This window comes from Typopeltis vanoorti, chromosome 8 (genome assembly GCF_054136105.1).
Source record: "Typopeltis vanoorti isolate ZY-2024b chromosome 8, IOZ_Tvanoo_1.0, whole genome shotgun sequence".
Classification (NCBI taxonomy): Eukaryota; Metazoa; Arthropoda; class Arachnida; order Uropygi; family Thelyphonidae; genus Typopeltis; species Typopeltis vanoorti.
Genome location: NC_143556.1, coordinates 33,746,279 through 33,765,981, shown reverse-complemented (window position 1 = coordinate 33,765,981; position 19,703 = coordinate 33,746,279). Strand labels below are relative to the sequence as shown.

The window sequence follows — 19,703 nt, the reverse complement described above, 5'->3', positions numbered from 1 at the left end:
GGAAAGAAATTCTTGTGCTAAATTAGTCTGAAACTCTATCAACAATAATAGTGATCAGATAAGGTGTTTTTTTATTTAAAAAAATTTTTTTTTGCATATTTTTTCTTATAAGCAGTTCTGTATGCTAATTAGAAGTGATTCATCTATGTTCAGAGCAATATTATTTTTAGAAAATACTATTGGTAAATAATAAAGGTATAAACAATCTAGATGGAATCTAAATCTATGATCTAAACTGCAACCAGATGCAGTTTAGATCAGAGATATGGTTGCCTACCTATCTAGGAAATAGGAAAATACTGGAGAGAGAGTTAAAAGTTACAACTAAAACTGTATCAAGTTTGTGGAGTAACAAAGTTAAAGGAATTATCATCATAGGGCAGCAGGAGATAGTGGAACATTCACACTACATTACATAATCCAAAACATACTATTGCCATCCACCCCTTACTAATAGTACTTCTGTCTGTCATTTGTGTGCATCTTCCCTGGCTGATCTGTCTTTATGTATATCACAGTCATATGTTGGAAGTTTTTTCACTTGGATAGATTATAAATTATATATTTAGTTTAATCCTTTATCCAAGTGTAAGCAAACAAAGTTTGCACCTGAAGTATCTTCAGGTGCAAACTAGTGACAAAGGTGGACAAACTTCACATCATTTGCCTTAGTATCCCATAATGCAAATCACATCTCTTTGCAGACATATATAATGCAATGCATTATGGGGAAGGGTCTCTTCAGTGGGAGCCAGACCCAGAGGTGATACCAAGGTTGAAGCAATGCAGAAGCCATATTTACCTATACGAGTTGCCAACCCACTGAAGAGACCTCAATAAAGGTTGAAACCAGTCTTGGGTAGTGACCCTTCCCATAACACATAGCATAATATATGTCCCCAAGGAGATGTGCTGATAATCACTCTTTCCTGCAAAACACCTGTCACTCAGTGATCCTCTGTCTCAAATTGCTTGGCACTACAGTAGTGATACATGGGAAAACTCTGCACTATTTCTCTTCCTTCTTTCCCTTGAGTCAACTACAAACATTCAATCCAAATACATAGCTGAGTTACTTCTTAATGGAATGAAGATTTTCGTCCTCCATTGTACCTGAAATCTTAGTGTACTAAGGCAGTCCAGGAAAAAAAATTCAAATGTAAATGGCTTGAAACCAAAAACTCCAACAGCATGCAAACAGATAATCAGCAAATCCAAATCAGATGTTAAATTAGCAAAGCAGAAGACTTTTCGCCTACTCAAATGGCTGTTGAGCAGTCTGGTCCTCTCACAGGAACAATGGGTGCAACTTTGTCCATGTTTCCACTTTGATTACATCTACATGGTACTATTGTAACGTCATATGAAAACGACGATTGATTTCCTGTTAGCATTCTTTTTCCTCCAACTAATGCACTAATGATAAAGTTAAAGTATCCCTACATTATCAAAAGCAGTTCACTGCCTGCCTCCTTTTATCATCTATCAGAAAAATATCAGAAGAATCCTCCATAACTTGGATAACAATGAGTCTTCTGGTCATAATGACACTCCTCCCCAAACTGTATTTAATGCTTGGATAACAGAATTAATACTTATCCTATACTGTCATTACAAATGTTCACACTAATCTGGAATCAACCTTACAACAAGAAAGAAGATAAAAAAATAGCCACGAATCTATATATATATATATATATATATATATATAGAAAGCAATGAAGAAAGTTGTTAGTTGAAAAATCCATCACTACCTAGAAATGGCCACCACCTAATCAGTATTCACAAATATATATACCAAATCTGCTGTGAACAGGTAGTGGTGACTCCCAATCCACAACAGAACTCTCCTTGCCAAAATCACCTGTCTATGAAAACAAACTATCACTGACTCCCTCCAGTCAGTTTCTCATAGATGACATGTTTCTTCTACAAGCACTGCTCTGATGAACCTGATGCCATTTCTCTGTTTTCCATACAGCTTATAAGCATCTGTCTGTTCAACATTCATTCACTTCTAGCATTAAACATACCAAGTCAACTTCTTGCTATCCTCCTCTCTTTATTTTATCAACTAATTGATTTGACACTTTTCTACACAATTTTTGCTAAGGAACTGCAATATATATGTATATATATTTATAATTATTATTACAGGCAACTCCAAGGAGTCCTTAGACTCATTGAGGGAGGCCCTAAACATCATGTCAAGAACTATCCAATATTTGTGCAGTATCCATCATACTTTGCTTTGAACCCAATCACAGTCATGGCACCCACAACAGACTCTGGCAACCTATTCCATTCATTCATTAGTCTCCAAGCAAAAAATCTAGTTCTAACACCCTTGCTAAATATAATCTTACTCAGTTTCCATGGATGACCCCTAGTTCTCCAACCACCACATCTGTTCTGAAAATTTTCCTCTGAATTAATCATGTAAAAACCCTCAGTAATTAGTTGGTCGATTGGTAGAGCCTCTGCTACTAATGGCTTGGTAAAAGTTAAGCAAGTTTGAGCGCGGTTAGTAGTTGGAAGGAGTTCAATCATTCAATGCTGTTGGTACACTCTCCCTCGATGAGTCTTTGGACTCCCTGGAGGTGTCATTAAATAATTAATCATATCATCCCTTTTTTGCCTATCCACCAGTTTCTGTAACCCACAAATCTTCAATATGTTCTCGTAAGGTTCATTTCATAGACCTGCTACTATTTTGGTCACTCGTCTATGGATCCTCTACACCTCCTCCTCATCACCAAGAAACTGTGGTACCAAGATCTGCATGCAGTAGTCAAGATGGGGTCTTATCAAAGGCTTGATAAAGAAGAACAATAACCTGATTGTCTCTTCTCATCAACATATTCTTCAGTAACCAAGTGATCGAATGAGTTGCTTTAGCCACTTTTGCTATTTGCCCCTAATCTTTAACTCCCTATCCACTAACACTCCAAAGTCTCTGGCTTTGTCAATTTCCTGGAGTACAGTTCCACCAATGTGGTATACAATTGGTAATCTTTTCACCCAAAAATACATAACCGTATACTTTGCCACATTAAACTGACATGCATTCCCCTTTGCCAAGTCTGCCAAGTTATCCAAATCATCCTGCAAAATTTTGACATCATCTGCAGTAACTATTACTCTACCCAATTTTGCATCATTGGCAAATAACTGAACAGTTTCTCTCAGATTCTTTCCTATATCATTAATGAACAAATTAAACAGTAGTAGTCCAAGAACAGAACCCTGCGGCATGGCACTAGTCACAGGCTATCATATATGAGAGAGATAAACCAAATGGTCCGACAGGGATGCACCCTATTAGCAATGCTCTTTAATATTTACCTAAATGAAATAATAATAAAATGGAATAAAAATTTCCATCAAGGTATTAAACTTGCTCCTACTGTGAACTTAAAAACTCTCCTTTCTGCCGACGACCAAATAATAATTACAGATTCTGAAGATAACTTACAGAAAGTTATTTTAGATCTAAATGAGATAGCCAAAGATTATGGTATGATAATATCAACAGAAAAATCAAAAACTATGGCCTTTAAAGGACAAGATCCAGTAAGAACTAAAATAGTAATAGATAATAAGATCTTAGAACAGGTGAATTCATTTAACTACCTAGGATGTATGATCACATATGAAAATGAAAAAGATATAAACGTAAAAATTGCAAAATATTTAAAAATAACAGGTGTAATTAACTCTATATTTAAACCAAACCTAGTTCAAAAACAAACCAGACTAAAAGTATACAATACATCAGCCCTACCAGTCTTAATGTATGGAAGCGAAATCTGGACGATAAAACAAAAAGACGAACAAAGATTAACAACAGCAGAAATGAAGTTTATGAGAAAAACTGCAAAGTATACTCTATTTGATCACAAAAGAAATTAAGAAATTATGAAAGAATTAAACCAAGAACTAGTAATAGAAAAAATTAAAAAATATAAATATAAATGGATGGAACACGTTCAAAGAATGAAAACAGAAAGATTACCAAAACAAGCCTTAAAATATAAGCCATTAGGAAAAAGAAAATCAGGATGTCCTCTTAAAAGATTCAACAATGACTTCTAAGGAACAGGCCACACTAGGCCTAAATCCTTGATATGCATGATGATAATAATGATGATGTAATTTTGAATTATACCCAAGTGTATAATTTTATTGATAACAAACAATATTTTTTCATGAAACAAAACAAGAAGAATATATTTTATTTTTAAGCAATTTTGAATTATACCAAACTGTATAATTTTATCGATAACAAACAATATTTTTTCATGAAACAAAACAAGAAGAATATATTTTATTTTTAAGTAATTTTGAATTATACCAAACTGTATAATTTTATCAATAATAAATAATATTTTTTCATGTTTAATTTTTTTTTAATTTTTACCATAATTTTGATATTTTATCCAAACACATATACACTGTACTTACAGTGTGTATGTATATTTCAAAAGTTGCAGCACCCCCACGATTTCAAGCCATGAGCCGCCACTGACCAACATCCTCCAATGCTTTGACAACAACTCCTGTTATGCTGATCGGTTGGTAATTTGCTACAGCAGTCTTGGAGACACCTTTATACAACAGAACTGTTTTCCCCTCCTGGGACAACCCAGAGCTGAGACTTAGATTAAACAATGTGGTCCAGGACACTGACAATCCCCTCACGCCTTCACATAAAACTTGAGCAAGTATATCATCCAATCCCACAGCTGTATTCACATTAAGGTTCTGTAATATGATATACATTCCAGTATAAGCCTTTGGCTCTCTCATTCCTGCAATATCACCACCTAGATGATATATTCTAGCAAAGTGTTCGCTTAATAATTGTACTATTTCGACTGATTCAGTTACCTCCATACCATCGGCATTTCTTAAAATCATTCTGCCATATACATTCTTTCTATTACTTGCAGCATATCACAAGAAAACTGTTTGGGATTCTCTTTAGCCTGCATTGCTAACTTTCTTTCATAATCTGCTTTTGCCTTTCTTACCACCCTAGTCACCCTTCTGGCATGTACCTTGTACTGTTCATGTGCCTAGAGGTCACATTTCTCTTTAAATTCTCTCCAAAATTGTTTCTTGTTTTGCAGCTCCAGCTTAATGATGATATTCATCCATTTAATTCCCACTTGATTTACTCTCCTGACTATAGGTATGCAGTCTGCCATTACTTCCCTCAAAAACTTCTTCACCACTTCCCATGCACTATCAACATCCAGCCCTTGCAGTTTTACATGCCATGGCACCGATCCAAGCAATCTTCTAAGCTTGTCATACTTACTAGCCCCCTGTAATTCCACATGTACCCCATTTTAATGTGTGAAACTTCCACACATTTAGCTACCTCCCATGTCAAGACCCTATAATGACTCTCACCAGTTGGTAGCAACATAGTCATATTCGTTATAAACAAATTCTCAGATGCAATTACTTGATCCAGCACTCTCAAACCGTTAGTAAAAGCTAGATCCAGCACTCTCAAACTCACTCCACACCACTCCTCCTGCATAAACCATGCATCAAGTCATTTTTTTATTATGGCCCTCTTTCTCAGCTCTACTCTGTCATAGTGTAGCAACAGACTCACTATCTTAACTCTCTCTCTCTCTCTTTTCTTTTGCTAGTTCCAGTAATTCTTGCATGTTCTCTCTCATGACATATTTTTCTCCTTTTAAATTATTTGTTTCAGGAACTATGATCAATTCTTTCACCATACTTTTTTATGCTCTTAATAGCCTCACTAACACATTAATTTTTGCACCTGGAAAGCACGATTTTGTCAAACTCTCATCAATCACATCTTTTATGATTGAATCAGAATACATCACTTGCTCCTTGATCTTTCTTTCTCTCTTGGTCAAGCCTTCTTCTCTCTTATCTCCCACTTCTTTCTTTTTCTTATCAGTTGACCCACTCACCAGACATTTAAGCATTCACTCCAGTTCCCGTTTTGCTTGTGTATCAGCTCTGCGTGACTGAGCTATCTCCCCTCATCGCAGCCAACTCATCATTATTTACATCACTCAGTGTTCTTTCATTCAGCACTTTTACTCTCTCTCTCTCTTTCTTTCTCATTCTTGTCACATTTAATCTCACTCTTAATGCTACCTGGCGTTACATCACACATTTTCAATCGTATTCTGAGTTCTATTCACTACTTCAATCTCGTAATCTAAGACACACTTTCAATCCTCACAATATATATATATACCCTCATGAGCAGTTGAATTAGAGATACCTGCCGTGTTGGCGAAATGGTGCTGTGGTCATCCCAGAAAATGGAATAGTGCCACGTGGCGCATGACGGGGATGTCGTCAGACCTTGTACTGACCATCTGAGTAATAGTCGAGCACAGAATAGGGAAGACTTGAGATCTCAGCGAATTTAATAGCGGCCAGATAGTTGGAGCCAGACGTATGGGGCACTCCATCTCCGAAGTCGTGCAGGCACTGGGTTTTTCATGAGCCACTGTGTCAAGCATGTACCGTGAATACATGGAATCGGATAAAACCACAGCCACCAGGGAAAACTGCTATGGTGTACAATGTGTTGATGACAGGGGATGCCGTCAGCTAGCTCGGATGGTAACACCGGATAGATGGGCCACAGTGTCACAAATCACTCGCCAATTCAATACTGGACAACAACGACATGTGAGCAGCCACACCATCCAGAACCATCTCCTCGCTAAGGGGTACAGAAGCCACTGCCCGACTAGGGTACCTCTGCTCACCGCACGTTACAAGGCATAACGATTAGCATGGGTGTAGGAACACCGTCGTTGGACCCTCGAAGCATGGAAAAGGTTGCCTAGACTGATGAGTCGAGGTACTTGTACACGCCGATGGCAGGGTACAAGTGCATCACCAAGCACCTAAAGTGTTGGATCCCTCGTGCCAGCAGGGTACAATTCAGGCCGGTGGTAGTGGTATCCTCATATGGGGACTGTTTACGTGGGATGAAATGGTCCCCTGGTACATCTACCATCATCCCCCACCGGCGATACAGGGACCTGCCGTCAGCTCACGTGCACCGATTTCTGCACCTACAGCACCCTGCAGGAGACCTGTACCTACAGCAGGACAATGCACTGGCCCAACGCTCCTGAACTGTGGCCGAGTGGGTGGATGAACACTCCACAGACATGAGGATGCTTGGCTGGCCCCCGAGGTCCCCTGACCTCAATCCTATTGAACACATCTGGGATGCTGTCGAGAGAGATATACGTGCCCTGGACCCTGTTCTAACCAATCTCCATGCATTGTGGGAGGCTGTGCAGTGGTCATGGATCAGTTTGGCTCCCTAATGCTTCCGGTGCTTTGTGGAGTTCATACCACACTGCCGTCATCAAGGCGAAAGGGGGTGCTACCCGCTACTAGGCAGGTATCTCAAATTCAACTGCTCACGAGTGTATATATGTATGTATGTATAAACTTGAAGCACAACATTTATCATACTAGCGATCTAAGAAGTAAATGAGAAATTTAGAATGAAACTCTTAATATGGGAAACAATTAATAAAACCTTGTACTAGACTAACATGATATCCTATCCATACCTGAAAAGGATGATTCAATAAGTGAACAGCAATTCCATTTTCCAAATTCAAATTTTTTTCAACAAATTAATTATCTGTATTAAAATATGAACTGGAAAGAATGTACTTTAACTTTCCTCACGACTACATTTTGCTTCTTGTGTTTTGATTGATTTTTTGGGATGTGCAGCAGAACTTAGGTGAACTTGTTTGGATTTTCTATGACATAACTGGCCAAGTTGTAGTTAAAAAAACTGGCTCTCCAACAAATAGGATGTGAATCCCACAATCAGCACAGATGTTTTCGATCTGATAGGAGGAAGATAAATTTCATCACCAAGCATGAGACCACTGCTCAGTTAACTGAAGGCCTCACACAGCTTGTAAAAGTATCTTTTTTGATCTCTAGAGAAGAATTATTGGATTATGTAAAATGCTCATTTAAAAAATAAAATTCTTAGTTTGCACATGGTACTAATAATATACTATATAGGTTTACAACCTTTTGTAGGTAAGAGTAACATAAAAAAAAATTAATAAACAGAAAAAATAATTCAAAATTTTCTTCAAATAATATATCATTCCTTTTCACCTAATTTCCAAATTTAAATGAAACTTTCATCTGCAATTCTAAAAATGACAAAGATGTTAAATCATATGCATGGTTAAATTCAGCCAGAGCACAGTCCCGGAACTTTTTTTATGCACTAGACCCAGACCTGGAACATTTTTTCTGTTTTGTGACTTTTCTTCCTTTATGTTAATTATGCCTACATTATTGTATTATTATTCAACAATTGTTTACAGTTTTGAATGTGTATATAAAGTCAATATCAACAGTTGCCTGATTACGAATGCATGATGAAAGGAACGGGGAGGTTTTTAGCTTTCTGTAATGCTTTATCTTGTAGTGATTGATAAGAAAACATTATTTCAGCAGTAGGGTAGCAGAATTTTGACAGACTCATAGCGATATTTTGTCTTTTCTGGTTGGCAACACTGTCAGCAACAGTCAGTAACCAACAACAGAACAGCAGATTAGCAGTTGTTTATTAGAACTCATGATTGTGAGAAGCACAAAGAAAATCATGTAATATTTTTGTGTTTATGTAGGCCTACTACCATATTTAGTCGAATATAATTCTTACTTTTTTTTTTTTTTAAATCAAAATTAAGACTAAAAAATCGGGATGCGAGATATATGTGGGATTTTCAAAAACTAAACATTTCAGGAAGAAACTGAAAATGGGTATGACTTACCAAGAATTTCCCATTCGCGATTGCTATTTCCGGCCTAGAAAGCAGTTTCTTTGTATGCATCCTGCCCAAATAGTGCTATCTTCTTTAACATTATTTCAAGCAAAAGTTATCATTAATCAGAGCCGTCAAAAGATTAGATCGTGCCCTGAGACAAACAAATTTATATCGCCCCAGATGGATTATAAGACAACAATATAAGAAAATCTCCAATTGCTATTTTGTTTTTATTACAAGAGAAACATTAATGCAAAACAATTACATAATAATATTAATTAAATATTTGCTCTATAGGGATATCGCACAATAAAACTGTTTATAACTCTTCTAAATTTAAATTGTCCGCGCGGTTAGCCTAGTGGCTATGCGCTTCGCAACCATATGCCTGGGGAAGGAGTGTCCTAGGTTCGATTCCCGTCGGTGACGTGAGGAGCTTGAAGGATCTTCCTCAGCCATAGCCAAGTTAGCCAGTCTTGGGCGTGGACAGCAGGGTTTTTTCCCCAGTTTATTCTGAGGTTTTTCATCCCGCAAAGCAGGCAAAACTGGCCTTGAGAACTCAACACTACAGGCCATAGGATACACCGGGGCATAAGGCTGACCACCTTATCCTGTCCGATGATCAATGGACCCTCGACACCGCAAGGTAAAAGAGGGTATAAGGAAGATGACAATGACAAATTTAAATTATAAGCTATGTCTGCCTCTAGTGATATAGTTACTAGACCAATCAATCTTTCTTGGATCATTGCTGTTCGGAAATAATTTTTAATCAGTTAAAGCTTGGAAAAACTTCTTTCCGCACTTGCTACGCTAACAGGAATTGTTAACAATATCCTTAGGGTGGTGGTTACATTGGGATAAATTTCTACAAGATTTTGGTTATATATATGATAAAATTTGGTCAGGACCACTTTTCTCTTGTATTATTTATGAGAGAATTTTCAATCTTCAAATAAATCTATTGCAGCTACATCAGATGTAAAATATCTTGTTGCCCTAATACAGCACCTACCGCAATATGGCTGAACGAGCAACCTTAATTAAGCGGTGCCATGAGGCAGACTGCCTCTATGCTACACCATGTAGATGGTACTGCCAGTAATTTACAAGACTTGAGATACGTAATGAACAATCCTTCACGAATGACTAGTGAAAAGTGAAAGCAGGGTGCGAAACAGACAGCAATGGCAGGTTATTAAGACATGCATATGATTCATGCGGTATTAACAAACGATCGAGTGACCAAAAGATAAAAGCAAGCCGACAATTCAGTTGAAATGCTAGCTCTCTTCACCCGAATTCCATAATATGTGAAAGTGTCACAACCACATTCACTATATATATATATTTCTTAGTTTTAATACATTTACAAATTTTAACACGTTTGGTTGAATTTTATTGCAGCTTTGCAGTGGGTGGGCTGATGCATACACTTAACTAATAACAATAGTTTTTAGTTAGATGCCGTGTTTACCGGTGCAACATATAGTTTTGTTCGAGTTTATACAGCATAGTTTCTGTATGAGGGCACATATGATTCATTAATTAGTGTCGGTTTTATCCCAGTTGTCTCTAATTGCATTATTTGTTGAGAAATATATTACACAGACTATCCTATCCCACTGGCTTTAACAGGCCTTTAAGGCCCACAACCTTCCAAGCATGCTTGGATTTCGTAACCGAAATACGAGGATAGAATGGTCACTCCTATGCCTCAAGGTATTCTTGGCTGTATCCGTGTGTGTTCACGGGGCCGGTTTGCCTGCTTGCGGGATGAAAAACGCCAGATAAACTGGTGGGAAAAACCCTACTGCCCGCGCCCAAGACCGGCTAACTTGGCTATGGCTGAGGAAGATCCTTCAGCTCCTCACGTCTCCGACGGGAATCGAACCTAGGACACTCCTTCCCCAGGCATATGGTTGCGAAGCGCAAAGCCACTAGGCTAACCGCATATTACACAGACTGCTCGTACCTTATTCACTGACATAATAAAAGTACTTGTTTTTCTTGCAGTATAGTGGCTATTGGGGAAGACCTATTGTTTACCACGGGGAGCAAGTTATTATTGTCCCGACGTGAACGTATTTAAGCTTTTTTCATGTGCAAGGTATATGCGAAACTTTTAATTTATTTTTTCGAAAAGTAAAATCAGGGATGCGAGTTATATTCGAGTAAGTACAGTATTTCATCTATGGAAGTACACTGGTACCTTCGTTAAATGAAAAAATAGCTGGGATGACAGTGATAACATAAAACGAGTTTGTAATACAAAACCAGTGTGTAGTTTCTGAAGAGAAAGAGGTCTGTAACAAATCCACAGAAACACAGAATTCCCATCAGTTGCAATGTGATAATATTAATACGTTGAACAAAAGGAAAGATTTGCCGACTTGCTGGACACTCAACCAGTGGATCGCATTCACAGGTTATCTGAATGCGACCAATGGTAAATACAATTGGTTATTTTGTAAGGACAATGGTTTGGGGGTGTATAGCATCTGCAGAGGTACAAGCCCTAGGTGCAAGTTCTTCATATCAGGGTATTCTATTAGCATCAGAGTGGATAAATGAATTAATACGTATTAAAGGGGAAGGGTCTAAACAAACTCCAATAGAATAAACAAATAAATAAAATTTTAAAAAAAGTTGCGACAATCTAGCAATAGCCTCACATTTATGATCCTTACTTCAAGGGCCCCAGAGCTTATTCATCTAGAATTTAACCACTGATATCCATTACAATTTTTCCAAAATCTGTTTTGAAGAAAATTCATCCCCTATCATCATCATTTGTGAGTAATTAGAACAGTCAAATAAACAGGCAATTCCCATGTCACGAGTTTCCTGGTTTACAAGTTCTTCTTTCAATTATCAAGTATCAACAACATTGAAAATCTGAACATTAACTGCAATAAATAAATGCTAAACATTCATAATATGGCATTTCAAACCACATGTGTACTTATTTATACAAGGCATACTGGAGCACTTCACTGACTCACATAAAGCAATTACCATGCTGATGTTACAAAGAGTGGTTGTGTTGTTCTTCATTTTTGCTGTCATGAATCAAATTCATCTCCCTTATTAATACTACATAGTATACCAAAACAAAATAATTCTATGAAAAGTAATGTTAATAAAACAAGATAGTGCAGGGGAATAACACTGGAAAAACAAAATATGAGATCATACGCGAACACGCAGCTGGAATGACTTCAAACATTAAAGATTGTTGGAAGGTTTTTCACTTGGTTATACTATAAATTAAAGATACCAAGAAATTATATACTTGGTTTAATCCTTTATACAAGTGTAAGAAAACAAAGTTTACGCCTGAAGTATCTTCAGGACTGGGGCAACTCGTGACGAAGGTGGACAAACTTCACATCATTTGCCTTAGTATCCCATAATGCAGAGCACATCTCCTTGCAGATATGTATAATGCTATGCATTATGGGAAGGGTCACTACCCCGTCCGGTTTTGACCTTTACTGAGGTCTCTTTAGTGGAAGCCAGACTCACCCAGAGGTGATACTAAGGTTGAAGTAATGCAGAAGTCGTATTGTCGTATACGGATTGTCAAAATGCGTCACACCTTATTATTAAATTACTCTGGATTAGAGAAAGGTTGTTGGAAGTTTTTTTCACTTAGTTATACTATAAATTAAAGATACCAAGAAATTATATACTTGGTGATTACTATGCAAAATTTTACCTAAGCGCTTCAAATGGATGTAATTTTAAAGGATAAAAGAAAACGTTATTATTATCATTATCAACAGACCTCCATGGAGTCAAGAGATTCATCATGGGAGGTCCCACTCTCAAATGAACAGCTCATCGAAACTCAAATGCATTCACTGTCCCTACACTCACCACACTCTAAGGCAATGCATTTCAATTACCTACCAATCTCCATACAATAAATCTACTCCTTACCCACTTATGCAGCTTCCAGGGATAGCCTCTTGTTCTATCCTTGTCTGTAGATATTCTATGCTCAACTACTAAGCTATGTAATTTCTATTCTCTCAATCTGTCCTCATAATCCACATTCCACAGACCAACTTATTCAATCATCTCTGGGCCTTTTCCAACTTATCATCCTTTTGAAAACCTGACAACTAAATCTGTGCCCAGTAATCCATGTGTGATCTGATCAAAATCTTGTACAATTAAATCATAACATCCTTACTTCTACAACATCAGTGTTTTACACATCATCCCCATAATCACTGTTCTCCTCACAATTTTAGCAAAATGTCCATGAAATTTCAAGTCCCTATCCAATATATATCTTTTATCTCCTCCGTCTCCTCTAAAATATCCACTCCAATGCTATACTCTGCAGTCCATCTTTATTTCCCAAATTTTAAAATCTTACACTTTGCAACATTAAACTGACATCCCACACACTTGCCCATTCAGACAGTCTATTTAGAGGTCCTCTTGCAAAGCTACAACATTTGCTCTACTTTTCATAAATCTCCCCAACTTTACATTATCTGCAAACACCTGTATATCACTATTGAAGCCATTTTTCAATGTCATTTACATATAAACTAAACAACAATGATCCCAAAACAGACTCCTGGAGAATGTCACTAGTGACTTTTCTCTTCTGGGCTACCACTCCCCCCCCCCCCCCATATGCAACCTGTTGATACCTATCAGACAGCCAATTTCTAATCCAATGCATTAACCTACTATCCAACCCATTTGTTCCAATTTAACTACAAGAGTGGTCTGAAAAGTTCTCAGCCTAACGATGAAAAAACGAATTTATAATTTCAAAATTTTTATTTTTCAGCATAATCTCTCTTAAGACTAATACATTTATTCCAGCGATACTCCATCACCATTATCCCGTCCCTGTGGTGGTTCTCAGTGAGATCTGCAAAATACCCCTCTATAGCTGCAATCACCTCTTGATTCGAAGAAAAATGCTGATCAGCAAAGGAAGAGTTTTAGTTTTGGGAAGAGACAGAAGTCAGAGAGAGCCAAATCTGGGGAATAGGGCACATGTTCCAACAATTCATAGTACAGATCCTTTAATTTTCCCATTGCCAAAACACCTTTGTGGGCAAGTGCATTGTCCTGATGAAAGATGATTTTTTTCTTCTGCAAACTGGGTCTTTTCTCACGATTTTTTTTGTCTAGTCTGGTTAAAAGATCAGATAATATTTCCCGGTTATTGTTTTACCCTTTTCAATATAATTAATAAACAAAATGCCTTTAGCATCCCAAAACACCGATGCCATGACTTTTCCTGCTGATGGAACCGACTTTGTCTTCTTTGGCACTGAACTGGCTTCCGTCCACTGTTTTGACTGCTATTTGGATTCGGGTGTGTAATGGTGATAATAATGATAAATCGACACACAAAATCAGTTTTATTCTTGTTAAAATGCTCCAATCACTGTTCAGAGATTTTCATGAGAGTGCATTTTTGATCTGCTGTGAGCAAGCGTGGCAGCCATCTTGTGCAAAACGTTTTCATTTCCAATTCTTCATGCAAAATATATCCTATGCATTCTTTTGAAATGCCCATAGTCTCAGCAATTTCTTGCACTTTGACTCGCCGGTCATCCAATACCATATCATACACTCGACCAATGATTTCTGGTGTTGTTACACATTTTGGATGTCCTTTACGTGGATCATCTTCAAGGCTGGTACGGCCATGTTTAAACTTGGCAACCCGTTTTTTAATTGTCAAAAATGAAGGAGAAGAGTGCCCATAAACTTTTATGAACTTCAAATGAATTTCTTTTGGCATTAAACCTTCTTTTACAAAGAATTTTATAACAGCATGATACTCAATTTTATCCATTTCAAGGGATACAGACAACACTTTTGCTTCAGACAGCTGTATAAAATAAACTACTTGGTAGAATGACTTGCAATTTCACATGGATGCTTATGACAACTTAGAAAAAAAAATCTTGCAGATAGTGTTGCCATCTATGGTCGAGGCCAAGAACTTTTCAGACCACCCACTTACTAGCTTGTCATGTAGTAATCTATTGGAAGTTTTTACAAAATCTCAATATACTGGCGTATATGCATCTCCCTTGTCCAATGTATTCATCACATTGTTATAATAAGTAAGCAGATTGCTAAAACATGTAGATAGCAAACCCATGCTATCCATTAAAGAGAATTCTACTGCTGTCCGCCCAGTTCAGTATCCTTGTCCTCATTAGCTTATCCATGACCACAACTTCAAACAAGTAGATCAGACTATAATTAGAAGCCTTAGTCTTATCACTCTCTTTATGAAGCAGAACAATTTAGCCATCTTTTCATTCCTTTGGGACCTAGACTAATCTAAGACTCATGTTAAAAATGAACATTAAAGCTGTTCTTAACTCCCTGGAACATTCCCTCAAGATCCACGCACATATACAATCAAGTCCCATATCCTTGTTGACACCAAAAGTTACTCAAATCCTCATTCCCACTGTTCTGTCAAGTTCTGCATTATGTTACAATCACAAGGATGGAATACGTTAATGAACTGCTCATTAAACACCTTTACTATATCCTCCTTAGTGTCTATCATTCTCCCATTATCACTGACCAACATCATCCAAGACCCTTGGTCCATGTGCGGATTGAGGGTCTTGGATTTGATGAGATAACCGTATCTCATAATCACATACTGTTTAAGGTAGTGATCCCTTAAAAACTGAAAAAAATTCACTCTCTTTGGTTCCTGATGCCATCTCTTCATTCCAATCTATATTACCATAATTGAAATTAACCAGACGAATTTTTTTAACAGAAAATTTCCATTTCTGGTTATATTCAAAATTTTAGGTCAAAAAAAAAATAATGTGAGGGAATGCATTATAAAAATGTATTTCTTAACTAGTACATAGGTCAAAAAATTAACTACCTGGTAATTCAAACTTAAAATAACACAAACACACAAAATGACAGAACACATCGCATAATCTCTTTAACATGGATACCAAAGTTTTTATATTCTTGCTTTAATCCTTTATCCAAGTGCAAGCAAACAAAGTTTGGGTGGGAAGTATCTTCATGACTGACTACTTGTATATAGAGCCTAATGACTTCACATCAGTTGTCTTAGTATACCATAATACAAAGCATGCATCCTTTCTGGTGTATATAATGTTATTCATTATTGGAAGGCCAATACCCATACCAGTTTCGACCTTTATTGAGGTCGCATCAATGGGTGCCATCAGGATAAAGGATTAAACCAAGAATATAATTTCTTGGCATCTTTAATTTATAACCAGGTGAAAAAAAAACTATCAACATGGATACCAAAGGGATGTATGGCAGTTTGGCATGTGTGATTTTGAACTTCCAAACACAGAATAAAGATACTAGTCCATGTAGGATGTTCTGGAAGAGACTTTGTTTTTAAGACATAGTTACGAGACAACTGTTTCTGTCTAGGTGACAGATGTGGTTCATTTGCTTCAGTATAAAGTTTTAAGTGGGTGATGTGCAAAAGGCATCAGTAGCAATTTGTATAACCTGATGATTGATAGGATTCAATCATTGCAGGTGTTACTTTTGCCTTAAAAGACCACTGACTTGATATTCATAATCCAACTTTGAATAGCTTGGTGAAGAACAAGCTGGATTCAGGCCAAATAGAGGCTGTCAGGATCAGATCTTCACTTTACGACAAATAGTCGAGAAAGCATGGGAATATAACAAAGATCTGTATTTAAGTTTTGTCGATTTGGAAAAGGCATATGACAAGGTGCCAAGAGAGAAGCTATTCAATACGCTGCAGTTATATGGTGTCAATGGGGCATTATATCAAGCAATACTTAGTCTTTATTTGAGTTGTGAGTCAGCAGTTAGAATTGAAGGAAGTACAGGAAGATGGTTTAATGTTAAATCTGGTGTGAGACAAGGATGTACATTATCCCCTCTGTTATTCATTATCTATATGGATCACATTATGAAGGAATGTGGTATTAAACCTGATATCAAAATTGGAGATGTTAATGTCAGCTCTTTGCTTTATGCGGATGATGTTATACTTCTAAATAAATCCGCTACAAGTCTGCAAGATTCTCTGACTAAATTGAATAGCTGTTGTAATAGATATGGTATGAAGGTCAGCAATAAAAAGACAAAGACAATGAAAATAGGCAGAATCATTGAAAATGTCAACTGTGTTGTGAATGGAGAACCTGTGGAACAAGTAAAACATTTCAGCTACTTAGGCACAATTTTTACTGAAGATGGTAAACTAAATATAGAAATAGACAACAGAATCAGCAAAGCTGGTATCGTGGGAAGTCAATTGAATAAATTCATATGGAATAAGAAAGAAATTAGTCGGAACACTAAATTAGCTGTATACAAGACAGTGTTCAAACCAATTTTAACTTATGGATCTGAGAGCTGGGTCAGAAGTAAAACACTTGACCAAAGACTAGAGACTGCAGATATGAGAGTCCTGAGAAAGATTAGAGGCGTGAACAGATGGCATCAATGGCAATATCATATTAAAAATGAGGATATTAGGAAAGAACTTGACATTGTCAGCATCCAGGAATGCGTTAGCAGAGCTAATCTCAGATGGTATGGTCACTAAAATAGAATGGGAGAGGAAAGATTAGCAAAACAAGTGTTCTCTGCCAGGTTGGCAGGAAAACGACCCAGAGGAAGACCAAGATATAGGTGGATTGATACGGTACAAAGTGCCTTAGACGATAGAAATATAAGATCTGATAATGTTGGAGTCTTGACAAGTAACAGACTGATTTGGAGGAAAATTGTAGATAGGAAGTTAGTAATGATGTAATTTTTTCATGTAGTACTGTCATATCCTGTACACCCCTTGAGGGTACATGGCAGGAATTTGATGACGATGATGATGATGAACTTTGAATGTATAAGCATAGGATAAAAATGAAGCAATGAAGATCAGTCTGCACACCATTCAATGGAGGACAGAGTGGAAAGGAAATTTAATGCTTTCTTGCACTTTTCTTTTAGTGGATTATTTTCTTTTAGTTGATGAATGTGTGTGAGGGAATGTAAGTTTCTGTTAAAGATGAGTCTCAGGAACTTGGTTTCTGTTGCTACTGGAATGAGAGTTTTTCTCATCCTTAACTCAGGATTGGGGTGAAGAGTGTGTATTCGACAGAAGTGTACATAGACACTTCTGTCGAATACACATACCAAATGCCTGAACTCATTAAGAGCCCATGGAGAGACTGATCATTTGCTTGCTCATATTGTATTTCAATTATCCTCATGTTATAAGAGTGTCAGTGAATAGTAAAATCATCCACATATAGAGCATTGCCTATAGTGGGAAGAAACTGTTCAATGACCAAGTTGACTTTGCTAACAAAGAATGTCATACACAAAACAATCTTGGGGAACACCTTGTTCTTGACTGCAATAGTGTACTTTCCACTTGCACTTGGAAAACTTGGCTAGACAAAGTTTTCAATAGATACAGGAAGGTGTCCTGTGAGACCTAGGTTATAGAGGCCTTTTAATATGCCACATCTCCAGACTGTCATAAGTTTTTTCTGTGTCAAATAATGCTCAAACCAGATGTTCTTGTTTCAGGAAGGCATCTCTTATATGCTTTTCTAAATGGACTGAATGGTCCAGTGTTAATCGGTGTCTACAAAAGCCACATTGTGTGTTGGAAAGAAGTTTGTTGCTTCTTAAATACCATAGAAGCCTTGCATTTACTATTTTTTCCTAGTATCTTACAAAGACAGCTAGTCAGAGCAATAGGTTGAATAATTTAAACATAGGTTTCTGTGGTTAAGCAGTTCCATAGGTAGTTTTCAATATTGAGACCACATATTAATATGGGGAGTTTATTAAAAATGAACAATTGAAGCACCCAACAAGTTTTGTGCATCGTGGGACTTGCATCATCAGGGGTAATGGTGCATAATGGTTTTACACAACCAAAGCTTATTGACAATTTAAAAACATTCAATATGTGTAATTAATTGTCAATAAGCTTTTGTTGTGTAGGGCTTTTATGTGCCATTGCCCCTGATGATGTGGGTCTTGCGATGCGTGAGGGGCTTGTTGGGTGTTTTAGTTGTTCATTTTTAATAAACTTTTTATATTAATATGTGGTCTCAATACCGAAAACTACCTACAGGTTGAATAATTGTTTAATTATTGATAAATGTTGGATCCTTTCTGTGTTTTGGGATGGTAATGACAATGAATTCTGGAAACTCTTTCTCTATATTGCATTCTGTTCATCTATAGCCTAGAAAAATTTAACCTTAGTTTCTCTTGCTGCTTTTTCATTAAAAAAATTTCAGGAGGATATGAATCTTTTGCTGAGATTCTGGCAAAAATTTCTCTTAAAGTGTTTGCAGTGGCTTTGGGATCAACAGCAACAAGAGGAAGTTATGGGCTAAAGTAGACAAATGGTGTGTTCTGTATCTGCCTTTCATTTTTTGGATTTTATCCCATATGTTTGCACTGGTTGTTTGATTAATCAAATATGTAAAATGGATCCAAGATTGTTTTTGACTTTGACATCTCACATAATGTGCTTTGTCCCAAGATAAAGCATGTTTAAAAGCTATTAAGTTTGATGTAGTGGGTTATCTACAAAACATATTCGATATTGATCTTTTTTGGCTGCCTGGCATTCTGGTTTCCACCAGACTTTGAATAGAGTGAAAATTGAGATGATGTTTTTTGAATTGAGCCTGTTGCTGCCTGGACAATACTCTGTTACATACTTCACTGCTTCATTGATATGTCTTTTAATAAATAATCGCTTAGGCATTAAATTTTCCACAATGGGAAAATGTATTCCATTCAAACTTGTTCATTTTCCACATAGGCATCTGTGTAGGAGAATGC

At 36.9% G+C, this 19,703-nt stretch overlaps 1 protein-coding gene across 2 annotated transcripts in view; it reads right to left on the bottom strand.

The window, feature by feature from the left end:
• The window catches only part of Sin1 (SAPK-interacting protein 1), a 316,670-nt gene that overhangs the window by 225,841 nt on the left and 71,126 nt on the right, over positions 1-19,703 (bottom strand). The gene's annotated exons all lie outside the window — the stretch shown is intronic.